The sequence below is a fragment of the Chlorocebus sabaeus genome, chromosome 29 (assembly GCF_047675955.1).
Source record: "Chlorocebus sabaeus isolate Y175 chromosome 29, mChlSab1.0.hap1, whole genome shotgun sequence".
NCBI lineage: Eukaryota > Metazoa > Chordata > Mammalia > Primates > Cercopithecidae > Chlorocebus > Chlorocebus sabaeus.
The window spans coordinates 13040787-13056004 of record NC_132932.1 but is presented as its reverse complement, the minus strand read 5'-3'; positions in this window follow the sequence as shown (position 1 = coordinate 13056004).

The following is a 15218-nucleotide window of genomic DNA, read 5'->3' as shown; positions in this document are numbered from 1 at the left end:
AGTGATGGAGGGTGGATGACTACAGGCATCTTGTGGATAAAGGCCAGGGAAGCTGCCAAACACCCTACAGCTCCAACCACCAGGAATTATCTAGCCCCAAATGTCAGTGGGACCAGGACTGAGAATCCCTGCCCAGATAGTGGAATTTTCAAAAAGCCCTTGTTTGTTGGGAAGCAACTTCAGAACTGGGGGCTGTGGAGAGTAAACCAAAGTCAGTGGGACATTTTACTAGGCCTATGTGACTCAGAGAGAGACAAGAAGCCTCATGAAGGTTTACTAGTAAAGTTACTATTAAAAGTTGCTATTCAAAAAAATCATTTTTCTTAAAGGTAAGTTTGTTCACTGTAGAAATAACCAATTAAGAGGAAAGGGAGAAATAAAATCACCTGTGGACCCACCCCAAGAGATGCTCATGGTGCACATTTCAATGTGACGTTCTGTGTTTTTAGACACACGTGTGCATACAACACAGGCACGTATAGATATTTTATGCACCTAAGTAACAACCATTTTTTCAATGGCATTGAGTCTGGGAACTGGAGGTCCCCTTGGAGCAGGGTAGGTGAGTGTGGGTTAGCATGTTTGGGCAGGCTGAGGCAGAGCCCTGTTGACGTGTGTGAGAAGCAGGTGGGACATTCAGTGGTGAGGGCTGGGGTCTGGCAGGGAGATGAGGAGGAGGAGGTAGGAGGCATGGAGACTGGCTCTGTGGGGGTCAAGGGAGGGCTGAGGGGAGGACCGCAGGTAGAGTCATCCCAGTAGAAGGACTAAGGAGAGCGCATGATGTCTGAGGAACTTTACAGCAAAGTGTGCAATGGAAAGCCTTCTCTATTTCCTCTACAAGAATGTCCAGTGTGCTCGGAATTCTTGTAGAAAATGTGTGTGTGGGAGGTGGATTTGGAGGGGTAGGGGAGATCTGTACTCCAGCGGGTTGGAGCAGAGTCCACCCTGCAATCAGGGGCTGGATTATAGAGCGATGGATGCATGCATGAATATGTGTGTGTATTTATTACTAATATAAGATTATATCCAGTCTGTTCTGTAGAGTGTTTTTCACTTGACAATGTATTGTGGATATCTTTCTATGACATTAGATATGCCACTACATTGTTTTAAATAGTTACACAGTTGTCTATCAAAGGGATGTACCATCATTTAATGAATTCCTTAAATTTGAACGTTTTTCATTTCTAACTTTTTATTCTTGGGGCCAATCTTTCTAGGTGTATCCTTTCCAGAGGGGTTTCTCAGCTTTGGCACCATTGACATTTTGGAGCAGAGAGTACTTTGCTGTGGAAGAGGGGCTGACCTGGGCCCTGTAGGGTGGTTGACAGCTCACATCCTCATGGCCAACTGGGGACAGAGCTGCGATTCATACTCAGGCAAGGCCAGTGTGCACTCCAGGGCACCTTGGCTCTAGGGGTGTGGCTGTAGGGCAGGTGCCGCTAATGAAGTCCCCTGGGAACCCTCGCAGTACCTGTGTGTTGCTTAGTCTTTCTAACTGAGCTGGGGGGAGGCCTGACCAGTGCCCATCTGTGGTGGGAGTACTTGAGCTGGGGCAGCAGCAGAGGCTGCTGGTAAATCCTTGCTTGTTCTGCAGGCAGATGCAAGTGCCATTTGTTGATTTCTTAGCAAAATCCTCATCAGGTCAACATGCGCAGGCAGAACTCAGAAAAAGTCACTGGCTGGCCTTGGACTGCAATTCAGTCTGTTACTTTCTGTGAAATGGGTCCTTTAGAATCACAATGGGTTGGGGCTCCCTGGAAGCCCCTGTGAAATGCCCACTGACCCAGGGAAGGCCTGTGCTGACCTATGAGCTGTTTTATTGTCTTCCTTCCTACTGCACGTTGTGGCTCAGTAACCATGTACATGGAAGGAACTGCCTGGACCTGGTTGACCCCCGGGCCACAGCAGAAGAGAGGATCGCCCCTGGGCCGCAGGGCCTTAGCCCTGAGGTCACAGGATAAGGGTTATGAGACAGAGGTGGCCCTAGTGATTTCTAGTTTTGGGTTTGTAGCTGTGAACATTTTCAACACTCTGCAGCTTCTTTCAGTTTCTTTCTGACAGCCTGGCAAATAAAAATGTCAACTAATAAGAGTGAGAACTCATACATTCCCAAGGAAGGGCAGTAATGTAGCAAAAAAAAAAAAAAAAAAAAAAAGGAAGAAATGTTGTCAATATCTCACCCTCACCCTGTAGTTAGAGAGGGGTGGTATGTTCTGGAGTGTCCATTAGGTTGTTTTTAAAAGAAAAACCCTGAGAGACAATCTCTGTGTGAGTGGAGCTTCCCAAACAGCTACAAGCTTCCTGAAATCTTATCACATTATAGGGGTTTGAATTTAGGAGTTTATCCAACTGGGCCCATGGAGAAGTTTGTGGAAGATTGTGGAAAAAGTAGCAGGTAGGGAAGAGAGTCTAAGAGTATTTAGGTGATGGGCACCAACCTGGCCCTTGCACTGCTGCTGTTTCATTTAATGTTACTCTGGCAGCAGGCAGTGGGGTTGGAATTAAGCATGGAATTTGGAGTCAGGGCGTCCTGGGTTCCCCTCCCCACACTTTCTAATTGTGTGGTGAGGGCAAGGCCCTCAGTTTCTCTGAGTTTGTTTGTCATCTATAAAATTAGTACCACCACATAGGTATGAAAAAGAAATTAAATAATGCTCCTCAAGCTTCTGGCTCTGTTATGCAGGAGGATGGTGATGCTCAGAGTGGTTGGAAACTTGGACCCAGTTTCAGGATAAGTGATAGAAGAATCCGAATGAATCAAGACCAGGAGGAGGGTTGGGGCCCTGTGTGGCAAATTGCTAAGGTAGCCAGACTTGGAGACCCCGTGTCCACTGCTAGCCTTGTATGCCCCTTATTCATTCATTTATTTATTATTTGAGACAGAATTTCACTCTGCTGCCCAGGCTGGAGTGCAGCGGTGCGATCACTGCACACTTAAGCCTTGAATTCCCAGGCTCAGTGGATCCTCCCACCTCAGCTTCCTGAGTAGCTGGTACTACAGTCGTTCACACTGTACCTGGTTAATTTTTGTATTTTGTTAAATATTTTTAAAAATTTATTTATTTATTTTATTTATTTTTTTGAGATGGAGTCTCGCTTTGTCGCCCAGGCTGGAGTTCAGTGGCACGATCTCGGCTCACTGCAAGCTCCGCCTCCCGGGTTCACGCCATTCTCCTGCCTCAGCCTCCCGAGTAGCTGGGACTACAGGTGCCCGCCACATGTCCAGCTAATTTTTTTTTTGTATTTTTTAGTAGAGATGGAGTTTCACCGTATTAGCCAGGATGGTCTCGGTCTCCTGACCTCGTGATCTGCCTGCCTCGTCCTTCCAAAGTGCTGGGATTACAGGCGCGAGCCACCACGCCCGGCCAATTTTTATATTTTTTTGTAGAGATGGGGTCTCGCTCTGTTGCCTAGGCTGGTCTCAAACTCCTGGGCTCAAGTGATCCTCCTGCTTTGGCCTCCCAAAATGCCAGGACTACAGGTGTGAGCCACTACACCCAGCCTGTATGCCCCTTACTAATGCGATCATTCACTTACTATTGATTACTGACCTATGTACAAAGAAATAATAATTGGAGGTGGCTAACAATAAAAGGAAGAAAGACAATAAAATGATAAAGAAGCAAAGATAAGAGAACAGTAACCAAATGGTAGTAAGGACAACGATCACAATTCTTAACTAAGGACAGCAGAAGCAACTTAGCAAAAACATCAAACTCTGAACTCTCAGGAGTCAAGACAAAAAGGGATATGCAGCACGTCACTTCTGCTCGGAGATTTTTGTGGTATTTTTGGCCATCCAACATCTGGAGCCTTTTTCTCTGGGAATTTTCCTCCCTCCATAAAAGTAGAAATGGATGATACTCGTTCTTGGCCTCCGTTGCATCCAGGGAGCAGAAAAACATCAGACACACCATCCAGAGACAAGTGGGATTGGGGATGGCCTATGGGAAATGCTCTCTGGCATATGGCTGTGATAACTGCACAGTTATGGAGATGCTGGTGGTGGCAATAGGTGGCCCATGCTGGTGGGGCTGCTGATAGAAGCCGGCTGCATTGGCTGCTACAGTGTGCTATCCCCTGCACTGCTGTGTGTCACGACTGGGGTGCTGATCCATTCAATCCATATACATAAGAATTTTTTTCTTCCAATTTTTAATTTTTGAATAATTTCAAATTTACAATGAAATGAAAAGAATAGCACAATGAACATAATATCTGCCTTTATCCAAATTTAATGATTTGTTAACATTTTTCCACATTTGCGGGCACAAGCCCTGTCTCTCTCTGCACACATGCGTATGTACACGCACACATATTTGCTGAACTATGTGAAACTGAGATGCCCATATCATGATCTTTTACCTCTGAATACTTCAGCATGATCTCCTACGAATAAAAACGTTCTCCACCTTCATAATTCCATTGTCACCTTAGGAAAATGAAAAATTTTATAATATCATTTAATATTCAGTCCCTATTCAAATGTGTACACTTTCCAGAACTGCCTCATGTCTTTTAGTCTCTTGAAATCTAGAACAGTCCCTCTCCTTTCCCAGTCATTGTCTGTATTTGACACACTTTTCAAATGCTTTTAATTTCAGCTACTTTAAATAAATTTATTTTCTGCTCAAATCAGCTCTAGTCTCTTCTGTCATTTATAAATCTGGCCTCATGCACACAGTTCCTCTTGCTGAAGGAGCATTTCCACCACATTCATAGGAAGATTAACTTTCCCTTGATCAAAACGGAGTAGCAGTTCCAAAAATGGGCTCTGCCATCAGACTGCCTGGGTTGGAATTGAATCCCCCCACTAACCAGCTGGGGGAGGGCAAGCTACTTAACCATTATGAGGATCAGCTTCCAGAATTGTGAAGCTGCATAATAATAATAGTCTCTATTGCATAGGGTTGTTGAGAGGATTAAACAAATTCACAGGTGTAAAGGGCTTAGAACCGTCACCCAGATGCACTGTGCTGTGTAATGGTTTGCTGTAATGATGCAACCTCTTCCTGGTGCATTCTCCCAATTCTTTGCTTCCTAGACAACTTGTTTTCTGGGAAAATAGACCCAATGGAAGACCCTACTCAATGATCTATTTTCCACTGTAGGGTGATAGTACCAGCTGTCTTCTTTGCGAATGGTGCTTTAGAATTTTCATTAAAAGGAGAGGCCAGGTGTGGTGGCTCACACCTGTAATCCCAATGCTTTGGGAGACTGAGACGGGAGGATTCCCTGAGGTCAGGAGTTTGAGACCAGCCTACGCATCAAAGTGAGACTCTGTCTCTACAAAAAATTAAAAAATTAGCTGGGTATGGTGGTGCACACCTGTGGTCCCAGCTGCTCAGGAGGCTGAGGTGGGAGGAACACTTTAGCTCAGGAGTTTGAGGCTGCAGTGAGCTGTAAGTGCACCACTGTACTTCAGCCTGGGTGACAGAGTAAGAGCCTATCTCCACCAAAAAAAAAAAAAAAAAAAGTAATAATAATAAAAATAAACATAAAGGAGAAGGAAGTACATTGTACTTAGAAATAACTTTCCCAGTCTTTAATCACATCAGTAGCTCTCATGCACTTAGTGCCTACCTTGGGCCAGACACTGTGTGCATATCATCTTGTTCCTCCTCATAAGGACTATGGGGACATTATTATTGCCATTCCACACATGTGAAAACTGAGGCTCAGAAGTAGTCACTTGGTCAAGTTCAAGCAATCACTAAGTAACAGCACCAAAGTTAGAACTTCAATCTGGCTGCCAAGCAAAGCGCTTTTCAGTAAACCATGTTGACTGGATCCCCGAGTTTGATGGATTCTAGTGTTTTTGCTTAATCACACCTCAAATCGCCTATTAATAAACATCAGTGTGGAAGGACCTTTTCTCTGTGAACAGGAAAACTGAGACCCAATCAGCTGTCATTGTGGCAACATCTGCCCTCCTTTTAGAAAGAGACGGGCCAGGTTATTCTCAGGAAAACACTTAGCTGGCTTCTTTGGCTGCATCGACTCAAATCCGCCACTTTGGAAAATCAAGTTGAATAGGAATTGGGAGGGATTGCCACTGCCTGGGGACCCAGAGCACCTCACACACACAAACCTGGGTTTGCAGGGAGATGTCTGAGTAAAGAAGAGAGGCGAGGTTTTAACCTTTTGTGCAGCCAGATTTTTTTTTTTTTTTTTTTTTTTTTGAGATGGAGTCTGACACTGTCACCCAGGCTGCAGTGCAGTGGCTCAATCTCGGCTCACTGCAAGCTCTGCCTCCCGGGTTCACGCCATTCTCCTGCCTCAGCCTCGAGCAGCTGGGACTACAGGTGCCTGCCACCAAGCCCAGCTAATTTTTTTGGTATTTTTAGTAGAGACAGGGTTTCACCATGTTAGCCAGGATGGTCTCGATCTCCTGACCTTGTGATCTGCCCGCCTTGGCCTCCCAAAGTGCTGGGATTACAGGCGTGAGCCACTGCATCTGGCCTTGTGCAGCCAGATCTTTAGGCCATGCAGGTGGCCTGATTCAACAGGAAATGGGATGACATGAACTGAGGATGAGGGTGACTGAGAGAGCCAGTTCTTCATAGTCATATTCAGTTTAGTGACTGATCATGACTTGCAGGTTTCATATCTGAACATAATTTTCACTTTACCCAGTATTTTCCACAGGAAAAATTAGGGGAGAAAATCCAAAACCTTTTACTACAGAATATTTTTGTTTCTTTTTAAAAATGGGAACTAATTGAGTAATACGTGATCTTGTAACAAGGTTATTAGAAGGTAGGAAACTGGAAGCAGTAGAGGAATTCACAGTCAACCTTTCGGAGTGCTGCAAGCTTATTTTTTACAAGCAAAATTACTTTCTGCAAAATCCATTTCATGTGAATACTTAAAATAGAAGCCAATAATAGTTGGGATCCCCTGGATCCTCACCCCGGATCTCACATCGCATTTAGATGTGACATCTCCTCAGCCTCCTCTTGGCTCTGGGTGATCCGAGCACCGAGGCTGGAGCTCTGCTCACTGCTGTCTCCTCCCGAAGTCTCTTTCTTCTTGGAACGCCACAGCTTTGTGCAACACTGTTCAAGAGCCCCTGATATACTCCAACACCTATTTACTAAAAATGCAGACATGAAACGAGTCATTTCAGCCTACATTTAGAAAACAATCTTTTTCAGTCTGGCACAGTGGCTCATGCCTGTAATCCCAACACTTTGGGAGGCCGAGGCGAGCGGATCGCCTGAGGTTGGGAGTTAGAGACCAGCCTGACCAACATAGAGAAACCCCATCTCTAATAAAAATACAAAATTAGCCTGGCGTGGTGGTGCATCCCTGTAATCCCAGCTACTCAGGAGGCTGAGGCAGGAGAATCACCTGAACCCAGGAGGTAGAGGTTGCAGTGAGCCAAGAGAGCACCATTGCAGCCTGGGCAACAAGAGCGAAACTCTGTCTCAAAAATAAAAAAATGAAAAAGAAAGAAAGAAAGAAAGAAAGAAAGAAAGAAAGAAAGAAAGAAAGAAAGAAAGAAAGAAAGAAAGAAAGAAAGAAAGAAAGAAAGGAAGGAAGGAAGGAAGGAAGGAAGAAAGGAGGGAGGGAGGGAAGGAAGGAAGGAAGGAAGGAAGGAAGGAAGGAAGGAAGGAAGGAAGGAAACAATCTCTTTCTGTGAGAGCTGAGAAGTGAGAAGAAATGCAAACAATTTGTGTCAATATTTCCCCCTCAAGGAGGTGGAGCATAACTCCTCACTTTTTCCATGTGGGCTATGCATCAGGACTTCCATCCAGAGAGTACAGTATGGAAGGGTGAACTCCAAAGGAGTACGGTGGAGACACCTGACAAACACCATTTCAATCAGGTAGTCAAGGTTAAGAGCAACGAACCATGCTAACTGTACGTGCCCTGATATGATGGGATGGGAATGGCGCTTTATCTCTGAGGTCTTCCTCCCTATAAACCCTCGCCCAAGTCTAATCACCAGGAAAACATCAGAGCAATTCCCGATGGAGGGAGAGTCTGCAGAATGCCTGATCAATACCTCTCACATCTGAAAAGCCATGAAAACCAAAGACACTCTGGGAAGCCGTCAGGGCCAAGAGGAGCCTAAGGAGGCAATGCCTAAATGTGATATGGTGTCCAGGGCAGTATCCTGGAAGAGTGGAGGGACATTTGGTAAAAACTAAGGCTATCTGAATAAAGTATGGATGTTAGTTAATAATAACAATAATACATTGGTATTGGTTCATTAATTGTAAGGAATGTGCCATACTAACAGAAGATACTATTAGCAGGAGAAAACTGCTTGAGGTTTATGGGTTTATGGGGACTCTCTGTACTATTGTGGCAGTTTTTCTGTAAATACAAACCATTCTAAAATTAAAACTTACTTTTGAAAAAAAAAGGTTTGTTCCATTACAAAATAATTTCTGGTGTAGGAAAAGCGTTTTTTGTTTGTTTGTTTTGTTTTTAATTCAGTCTAGTCCTTTCTGGTCATACATGGAGGCTAAAGGGGTTTAAAATACTCTGATGAGAGTCTAGACATTAACTTATACCATCCATATTTCTCCCTTCACCGGCTTGGGGTACGGAATAAGGTCATATCTTTTAAAATATGCATAATGCTGGACTCCCATTTGCCTTCGGCTAACTGGAGAATGTTCCATGCCCTTGGCTCCTGGGCTCCTGGGCTCCTGGTGGCATGGTGCTGTCCTCCCGAGACAAGTGCAGTGTGGCCCAGTGAGTACTGTCAGCATCTCCATCATCATGGGCCTGCAGGAGCGGAGAAGAAGCCAGCCCTCCCCAGGGCAGCTGTGCAGCTTGGCTTCAGGCCCGGTCCTTGATGGCCTGTGCTCCTTCAGTTACTCACCTCTCCAAGCCATGAACACAGCCATTTCTCAGGGGTCAGGGTGGCTAGGTCAGGAAATCTCCCTAACCATAGCCACCTGACGTCCTTGGGGAATTCAGAGTGAAGCCATTGTCCTTTCCCCTCACTTTCAAACCTATTGATTTCCTGGCCCACTTGAGTGATATTTCTCCTCTCTCCATCCCCAGGGGTACACATCACTTGATTTCCTGGCTACTTTTGCTCTGTTGTGGGTGAAGAAAGCCATTGCAGCTGGGTGACTGTGACTTAGATGGAGAGGGGAGGATTGATCTCTTTTTAATAGACAGAAGAGGGAGTGAGCTGGGGAGGCAGGCATCAAGAGGGAGGCACTTCTTTCACTGGTAGGGTAACGACCTGTGTCCTGGGCCTGGTTCACCTAGCTCTGTGACTCTGAGTATTCTATCTAATCTTCCTGGGCTTAGTTTTCTCATCTGCAAATTGGGGAGAGGGATAGAAAAATTGGAATAGACAAACCTGACTGTGCAGTGTGTTTTCTTTCCTTTTTTTTTTTTTTTTTTTTTTTGAGACGGAGTCTAGCTCTGTCTCCCAGGCTGGTATGCAGCGGCACAATCTCAGCTCACTGCAATCTCCATCTCCCCGGTTGAAGCGATTCTCCTGCCTCAGCCTCCCTAGTAGCTGGGATTACAGGCATCTGCCACCATGCCCGGCTAATTTTTGTATTTTTTGTAGCGACGGGGTTTCACCATGTTGGCCAGGCTGGTCTGGAACTCCTGACCTCAGATGATCTGCCTGCCTCAGCCTCCCAAAGCGCTGGGATTACAGGCATGAGCCACTGCGCCCGGCCGTGAAGTGTGTTTTCTGTTCCATCTAGCAGTGTATCCAGGAGCCAAAGCTGGGGCCTGGGCTCTGGCACTCCCTCACCCCCACCCCTCACCCCTACTCCCACCCGAAGCAGTGGTGCTCATCCCCTTGCCACAGGCTCAGCCTCAGTCATGGGTGGGGACAGAAAAGCCTTGCTCTGACCCCAGCTTCACCCTGGCCCCCATTCAGAGGTCTTGTTGCTATTGTTCTCTGGGGTTTGCCTCACCAGAATACTGCCCCTTGATGTTCTAAGATCCTTTCCAAGGAATATGCAAGTCCCTCCCCAACCACAGTGCACATTGACTACATAGGGGAGACTTTACTTTTTTTGCTTGCAAAATCCAAGTCCTTTCACTTTTCCTCTCCAAAGTGATGAAAAGGAATTCGGCTGCCAGGACAAGTCACAAGGAAGATGAAAGCAGCTTTCCTGAGGTTCAATTCTTCCAGAAACAATCTTCCTCTTCCCTCTTCCCCCAACTCCTCCCCAACTTTCAATGCACCCAAGTGTATATTGTTTTTAAATGTCAAAGGGAAAAAAAAGAAAAAGAAAGAGAGTGAGAGAAAACCCATTTGCTCCTGAATGCCACATTCTGATGAGGGAGAAAAGGGAGAAAGAACAAGTGTTGGAATTAAAGAGAAGCAGATTTTTTGTCTCCTTTGCCTTATTCAGGTCTTCAGGCTGGCCCCCTTTGCTCTCTCCTCTCCCTCCTGTTTCCCTCCCCTAGACGGCATTGAAATGTCAAATACGGCAGTTTGCAGCTGAAAGGAGGTCCCTGGTGGGAACAGCCTGCCCTTCTAACCTGCAGGACCGAGCTGTTCCCTGCTCGCCCTTGTGTTTGCTTTTCCTTTTTCTTCCTGGCCCGCTAAGGCCAGCAGATGTTGTTTGGGAGCGAGGAGGCGAAGGGGGAGGAAAAGCCTTTCCACCTGGGCGTGTGAAGGAGGCGCGTTACAAACCACGCTGGGCCCCTTCTTTCCCTCGAGTTTCTCCAGCCTCCGGTTGACACAGATTGTTCCCTGGGGCGTTTTCACTTTCCACCTGGGAAGAGAAAGGCCGGGGAAAGGAGCTTCCTATACCCAGAGTGCCTGCCTCTGCCTGGGTCTCCTCTCTCCCTTTTCGGGGATTCTGTCTAGGCACGTTGGAGGTCAAGACAAAGCAGAACAGTCATGGGCTTTATTAAAAATGTGCAAACGGGCCGGGCGCGGTGTCTCACGCCTGTAATCCCAGCACTTTGGGAGGCCGAGGCGGGTGGATCACGAGGTCAGGAGATCGAGACCATCCTGGCTAACACGGTGAAACCCCGTCTCTACTAAAAATACAAAATATATATTAGCCGGGCGAGGTGGCGGGGACCTGTAGTCCCAGTTACTCCGGAGGCTGAGGCAGGAGAATGGCGTGAACCCGGGAGGCGGAGCTTGCCGTGAGCCGAGATCAGGCCAACTGCACTCCAGCCTGTGGGTCAGAGCGAGACTCCGTCTAAAAAAAAAATAAATAAAATAAAAAAGTGCAAACGGAAGTAGAAACGTTTTACAATGCCCAGAGTTGGTAAAGGTCTAGGGAAAGGATGTTTCCCTATATTGCTGGCGAAAGGGGACATTGGTCCAGCCTTTCCAGAGGGCTTCTTGGTAACATCAATCAACATCCTTCGAAAAAGTGCAAATGCTCAATTCAGCAATTCCAGGTCTAGGGATTTTCTCCTAAGACATAATTAGGCATTGAACCAAGAGTTATGCACGAGGATGTGTGCCTCAGGAATGTTTATAATACAGCTCGATTGGAAACACTTTTCTCTCTGTCGAGGATTAGAAAAAAATGAAGGCATGTTATCTCATGGAATAGTATAGAGTCATTGAAAATGATGTAGATTTATATTTGTGTATGGTAAATGTGTTACAGGAAAGGGTCCCGATCCAGACCCCAAGAGAGGGTTCTTGGATCTCGCCAAGAAAGAATTCGGGGCGAGTCTGCAGTGCAAAGCAAAACCAAGTTTATTAAGAGAGTAAAGTAGTGAAAGAACAGCTACTCCATAGACAGAGTATGATGTTCCGAAAGTAAGAGGAGGAACCAGTCCATCTAGCTAAAATGCTGGTATATATGGGAAGATGTGCTCTGCTACAAGGGTTCGTGATGAAGGATTAATTTTCTTAATTAAAATATTTTGCAAGAATCGATACTATCTTTAAAACAAAATTAGGAATGTCTTTGTTCTCCAGATATCAAGATATCTGGATACTCCCAAGTCTGGGTCTGTTTAGTAAACATTATTAATTTGTTCCCTTAACTGTAAACATTTGGAGGCTAGGAATGCCTAATTTTCTGAGAGTGCAGCCCGGCAAGTTCCAGCCTTATTTTCCTAGCCCTCACTCAAAATGGAGTGGCTCTGGTTTGAACGCCTCTGAAAAAGGCACCTGATAGCAATAACTTAGGCACACCCTAAGAATGGCTTTGTATGACAGACACACTGGAATGTGTGTTCTGAGCTGGGGATTCTGGGAGTGGGAAACACGGACTCACTTTTTGTCTGTGAGGAACATCTGAGCCTCTGGCCCATCCCATAAAACATAGGCCATACAGAGGATTGTAGCTCTGAGTTTTGGCTTGCATGAAGGTTGCTAGGAGGAGGCTGTTCCGGGGTGAGGCGGGGGAACTAAGTGAAACTGCTATATAAACTGCATGCCTTTTGCAATCGGTTGCAGTTCTCCTGTCCAGCCCACCAGCACCGGACTCCCTTCCCTGTAAGTAAGCCCCCAAGTAAGACCCCATGCCTCGTTTTCTGGCTCTGGGTCTTTTCTTCAGCCTCTTGAATCTGGTGCCTTCCCCACTGGAGTCAATAGGGGTTTGGCATGATAGTTTGCTGATGTGAAAAGATGTCTACAAAAAAGCAAGGGAACCCTGTCACTACTAAAAATACAAAAAATTAGCCAGGCCTGGTGGCAGGTGCCTGTAGTCCCAGCTACTCGGGAGGCTGAGGCAGGAGAATGGCATGGGAGGTGGAGCTTACAGTGAGCCGAGATCGCGCCACTGCACTCCAGCCTGGGGGACAGAGCGATACTCCGTCTCACAAAAAAACAAAAAAACAAAAACAAAAACAAAACAAAACAAACAAAAAAACCCAAGAGAAATAGCAAGATATACAGATATATTATGTATACTTCTTTCCCATTTTTTACATTAAATGATATATGTGAATAGAAGAGTCTGGAAGGATAGACACCCAGATGTTGATGGTTCGGTGGTGAAATTATGGTTGACATTTCTTGTCTTTATAATTCCTAGTGATTTCCCTTTTTTATCATTTACAAGGATCCTTATTATAATCAGAAAAAATCAACAAAGTAATTACTTTCTTAAAGAGTGGGAACTGTGTAAATTAACTTTTGCCCCTCTTTTTCCTTATGTTGTACAAATAAAAATTTCCTAATAATTAAAATGTTCACTTTTATAACACAGAACTAGAGATTTATTGTTTTTGGCATCTGAGGAAAACATCTAATCCCTAATAGATCACAGAACACACGATGATGTTCTGTGATTTCTTTCCCCTTCTGGTCACCTGTTATTTAACTTTGATGGCCCTTTTCCAAAGAATGATTGTCATCTTTCCTCCTTCAGCTGGAGAAAACTCCAAGCTGGTTCTGCATCACTTCTCTCTGCTGTGTCCCAACTCCACTGTCCTACCTACTCAACATCCCCCAGCCGCTTCCCTCAGCCAGCCTGCTGTTGGCTTTTCTGCCATTTTGTTCTGTACAACCAACTCCAACCCCCACATCAGGACATTTCAATCGACATATTTAAAAGGAGACTGACTGTCTTGGACAGTCCAGGACATGTGGACATTGCTATAAAATACCCCCACCTTGAATATTGAGAGGTTCCTGTAAGCCTTCCAGTTTTCCCTTGCCAACATGACTTCCTAAATGCACCAAAGTTACTATTTGAATTTTATATGATTCTGCCGTTAGAGTCAAAACTGGGTCCCTTTACCTATATGTCCCATCGGAAGGTGAGGCTTTGGCTTTGGATAAAACATACCGTCGAGGTGGAAGTTCTGACTCTGCTTTTCCAAATATGAACCGGTGTTCCTAGGAAACACACTGCAGAATTGACCTGCATTTCCAATTTGTGCCCAAGTGGGAGTGGCTAGGTGAATTTAGGGAAAGAGACTTGAAGTTAGCACTTGAGATACTGGCCGCCATATTGGAAAGTTGGAGGCATGGCTTGGATGAGCGTGGTTGACTTTTGGAGCCCATGCAAACTTCTCCAGTCTGGCAGTTTGAAGACTGTCCTTTCACATTTGGTAATGGAGGAGAGGAGGAAAGTAGGAAAAAGACAGTCTTTATTTGCGCTTGTTCTTTAGCTGAGGTGAATGTATCTGAGTGTTGATGATGCTCTTCAAATGGCTTTGCTGCTACTGGCATGCTGCTTTGCTCAGGTGCAGGCAATCACTTGCATAGAACAGTGTGTGTACATGTAGATATCTCTTGGCCATCTTCTTGCTGGGGAAATGCTCCTCAAGAACCATGGAATGGAAAGATGAGCCAAGGAAATCCTCTTAACTTCCTGCAAGGATCCCCCAGCCATAACCCTCTCAGGGTTCAGGATGACTGAAGATCATCCTGAGTGCCTGGTGTGTGCCTAGTAATGCAGGTACAGTTCAGTGTGGGGAGGACAGTGCTAGAGCGAAAGAGCCATCGGCCACTGCTTCTCTGCCAAAGAACAGCTTTAGGGAAATAAAAGACAGCTGCGTAGAAAGCAGCCAGGCACTTCCATGGATGCTTTCATATGTGAACAGAGGCCGTGCTAAGCAACAACTAGAAGGAGTCTTGGGCATCCCTGAGTGGACAGAGGACAGTTCTTTGTTTTCCCCCCATAAATAAGGGACATTTTCTCCAGGACTGTGATGTATTCCAGAAATTTGTTGTTAGTGAGGGCTTTCAGTTGTCTTTTCAGATTCTCATGGTTCTTAGGTCTTTATAATATCACATCTTGAGAAAAAGTATAAGTTTTGAAAATTCAGCTCTAGTGATTACAAAATATATAAGCTTAGTCTTCAAACTTTTCTGGTTTTACATTTTCCTCATCTCTATAAGGGGGACTATAATATCAGGCTCTGGGGGTTGTGGGGATTAAAAGGTTGGTTTAATTGATGTGGTCCTGGCTACCTTTCTAGCCTTATGTCATTTATTTCAATATTTCAAGCCAAATTGATGTCTTTCTCTTCCCTACATCAGTAGGCTCTTTCACACCTCTTTTAGCACTTCCTGTCCCTCTGCCCGAAATATCACCCCGTGACTTTTTTGCTTCTCAAGCCCAGTTCACCCTTCAAGGACCAATGGAAGTGTTGCCTCCTCTGTGATATCAGCTTTGCCCCTACGTCTCTGCCTCTATTTACCTCTGCAGGAGCTCATCATACAGTCTCTGTTTTGGGAAAGTCTTCATGAAAACTGTTCCTCTCCCCTACTAGACTCTGAACTTCTTGAGGACATGGCGAAATATCTGTTGCTGGATGTAAACACAGATAAGTCAAGTGCTGTACTA